The sequence below is a fragment of the Pistacia vera genome, unplaced genomic scaffold (assembly GCF_008641045.1).
Source record: "Pistacia vera cultivar Batoury unplaced genomic scaffold, PisVer_v2 Contig366, whole genome shotgun sequence".
In the NCBI taxonomy this organism is placed as follows: domain Eukaryota; kingdom Viridiplantae; phylum Streptophyta; class Magnoliopsida; order Sapindales; family Anacardiaceae; genus Pistacia; species Pistacia vera.
In genome coordinates, this window is record NW_022196186.1 from 398,665 (window position 1) to 403,068 (window position 4,404).

Genomic DNA, 4,404 nt, shown 5'->3' on the forward strand with positions numbered 1-4,404 from the left:
CCCCCCGCGAAGACTATAACATCAAAATTTCGCCAAGTCTTTACAAATTCCGGGCAACCACTCAACCAAACCAAACAATTAACAACATACAAACTCAAATGAGGGTAAATAAAATAACATTCAAGCCATTCATCAAGTCTTAACTACGTACCTCAAGTGGGGGGTTACATGTCTCACCAGTTATTATCTTTGCTAGAATGTCTGTTTGGCATGTTATTGAATATTCAACCTTAGCATGCTCTAAACAAAATAAAACGCCTCGGTATTGCTCATAAAACCGATTTCCTCAAGCCTAAAGAAACAGTGGGTCAACCTAGGGTTTAAAATAAATCTTGCATCTTCAGGTTATTCCTCTTCATAGCTCTTTCATTCTTCTTCACGATCATTACAAAGATTTTATAAAAAAAACCTATTCTAATTTACATAAATAAAATAGAAACCCGCGTTTCATACGAGGGAGTGAGATGAGGAAAGAAATACATGAGATTTAAGAGAGAGAGGTAGACACGCATGTCCTATTTATTTATAAAATTACAAACAAACCCAATAACAATAAACAATAGGTCAAAGGCTCATGTACCCGGGCACACATAATTATCAAACAAGAACATTGCATACATTAAAAACAATCATTTTTTTGAATTGGGTGGGTTGAATTATCAAATTACCACCTTAAAGTGCAGAATGAATATTGACTTAAAGGTTCAAAAAACGATTTAGCCCCCATGTGAAAAACAAAAAGCAAAAATGAACAGTACTTTTTCTTGCCGCGGCGAAGAAATTCTTCACCTCAGCGAAGTTCATGCACACATGGTCGATGCGGCGAAGTTTTATATTCCCGCGGTGACCGTGAACTTCCAGAAAACACAAATCATCCAGAAGTTTTATGCCACAGCGAAGTTTTTTTTATCGTGGCTAGATCTACTTTTCTAGAATTTCGCCGTGGCCAGATTCACCTTTTGCATCTTGCCGTGGCCAGATTCACCTTTTGCATCTCCCGCGCAGCGCAAGTAACGTTGCAAAACAGGAATCAGGCACAGTAACGTCTTTTGCAATTTTTCACATAATGACACGAATCCAAATAAAATCGAATGCTTACACTTCGACCAAGACACTAACCAACCATACACATCAATCAACACATTATTTAATCAATTGATATATTAAGACATTCAACATGCAAAATTTTTCCAGATTTAAAAAACACTTCAATCATGCAATCATGTTATCAAACAAATATACTGTTATCAAACATCAATTAACAATATAATCTATACCCAAGGCTCTGATACCATTGTAAGTAATTGATCTACCATACGCACGAAAAACAAAAATTCAATTAGTAAATCAATTACTTTCTTTGCTTAGATCCGAGTATAGATTATATCGTTTACATGTTTATAAAAATCTATATAAGAAAATCCATTCAAGGATTAGAATACTTACTACGTTTGGAGGCTCTTTTGAACATCTCTAATTTCGGATAGGAATACTATTCACTGTTACTGTTCACGTGATTTTTTGCCAATTGATCTAAAGTAGGTCGCACTCATGAGTCCACACAAGATAATCCGCAGAACCCTTGATTATTTTACTAGAACAATCAAGGCCTCAAGAATTAGAAGAAGAACAAGAAAAGTTTTCTTCTTGAGAAGAGAGAGATAGGGTAGGTTATTTAATTGAATGAATATTCTATATGTTTTAATTTTAAGTTGACTTATATAGTGCAACAATTAAAACCCTATTCCACTTAGGGATAGCCATGGGCTCCAACCCTAGTTTACCCTTGCAACCAAACACACCCTTTATGGTATTTTAATTAATTAATTAATTATTATAATTAAAATCAATTAATAATATATATATTATATTTAATTAATAATATATTCATTTAAATTATACAAAGTATATTTAATATAATCTCACTAATTTAATTTTAATATTAAAATTAATACAAGCAACAACTGTTAGTAAACGATCCAGTTACGCAGCGGAAAAACAAGACATTTACAACATGGCTGTTCCTTAGAACCAAGATCTTGGTACAAATTACAATATAATATAATATATATATATATATATATATTAATATTATAATATATATATATATATATATTATATATAATATAATATTAATAAGAATCTGCAGATTTTAGTTTAGAGTTTAAGAAACCATACGCACGTTTGGAGGCTCCTCCAACTTGTCTCCGAGCTATTTTGCTACCGACCAAAGTGTAGGATCGAACCAGTGTATCCACACAAAAATAACCTCAAGGAACAAAAGAGGGATTTGCTAGATCGTCATCTTTAGCCTTTAAGAACAAGAGAAAAATCATAGTAATTTGATTCACAAAAACTGCAATCTGGCGTGGAGAGTGTTTCAAGGGGCTGGTGGTTTTTCTTTTCCAATGAATGAAATTAATGACTCTCTTTTTTTTATTTCACAAAGTGTGCACTTATATAGTGCACACTATACCCTATTCCATCATGAATGGGCTTGGGCTCCAACCCAACACCTTTGTATCCAAACATCCCTTTAATTTTTAATTTTAATTATCATTATCTCAATTAAATTCAATTAATATGTATTACAAATATATATATATATATATATTATATAATATATATATATATATATATATATATATATATATTTATATATATATATATTATATATATATTAACATAACATAATGAAATATTTAAATATATGTGAACACATATTTAAACGTAATTTTACTTATTTAATTTTAATATCAAATTAAATAAAGGCTACACCTTAGCAAATTTAATTGCACTATGAAATTACCAAAATACCCTTTCGCCTAAAAGACGAAAATGCCTTCTTCTAAGCTAGTTCTTAAATTATCTTCTATGTGTGTGACCCATATCCTTCTATCATACGGTAGTGTTTAGTATTGCAATTAACACCAATTATCGTTTCACTATAACCAGACCAAGATTGGCCCCTAGCAAGCATCATGCCCCCGATAGATTTGGATTCAGCGAAGCACTACCTATCAATGATATGGTTACCGTACATCTGATCCTTTCATCATCCGTCATCTCGACGAACCGAGGCATAGAAATGGTGTCAACCTTCGGTTACTCTCGATATGTGTATTCAGTTATTAGACCAATGACCTGTATTATAAACTCATCCCACTGTAGCCTAGTTTTAGTGTCATTGCCATTTATTGAATTCGTCGTGAGATAACTTCTCCTGTCCCCGGGAGTGATGGAATCCTGTCATCCACCATAGTCTTGATACACTCCGTATGCAGCAATCACCCACCACGTATTGACAGCTCTGAATAGAACTGTTTTAGGCTAGTGTCAACTACACCAATCGATGCATAAGGCGCTCTGGTGATCTCAAGTCTAGAATCACATGCACCACCATTCGTTAGGATTTGTCTCATAGACCTGGGGTTACCATCCATATGGATCCTCTAGTGGGTTAGTCTAGTACTTGCCTATAGCAAGCACCCTGTGTTGCATCAGGTTGTCACCAAACAACCTTGACAAGTGAGATCAGTCACTGCCTTTCAACAAGGTCGTTCAACACTATGATAGCCTTACCGTATTATCTGGCCCTTACTTCAAAATAATACTAGGGCTACGGACGTTGTCTATAATGGCCACCATATGTGCTCATAGGGTTCTCACTATCAAGATTTGAAACACTTGATACCCTCGTCATGGTTCTACCATTCTAAGGACATATATCAATACATACAATGATGATTTACGCGATATAGTATAAAATGCCTTTTATTGATCAATGAACATTATTACAAAGAGTCAATTCTACAATAATTGATTGGCTCTAGGGCATCTACTCTAACAACAACCTCGGCAAATTTAATTACACTATGAGATTACCAAAATACCCTTTCGTCCTAAAAGACAAAAATACCCTTTCGTAGGATTTCGAGCCCAACTTGTTCGAAGTCAATTTCTTGACATAAGCTTCGCAACCCCAAATCCTTAGATAAGACAAGTTGGGCTTTCACCCACTCCATTATTCATATGGAGTCTTATCTACAGACTTTGGCAGTACATGGTCTAGTGCGTGAGTCATAGTCTCGAGGGCACAACCTCGGAATTATGTGGGTAGATCACAAAAACCTCATCATAGACCTAACTCCCACATTCCTTCAGGTATGTTTAACTCAACTTGCCACATTTGGTGTAGATGTGACTTTGAGAATATTCTTATTGTCCATTTTTGAAAACATATTATTATGAAACAATTCCATAGAATATTATTTATACTAAAAGACAACAACTCATTAGTAAAGCAATATTCTTACTTGTCCAAAGTGGACACAGGAAAATTATTTCTAGAAACTGAACCGATATCATAACAATCCACAAGTTCCAAGTAACAAGCTTGTAGGC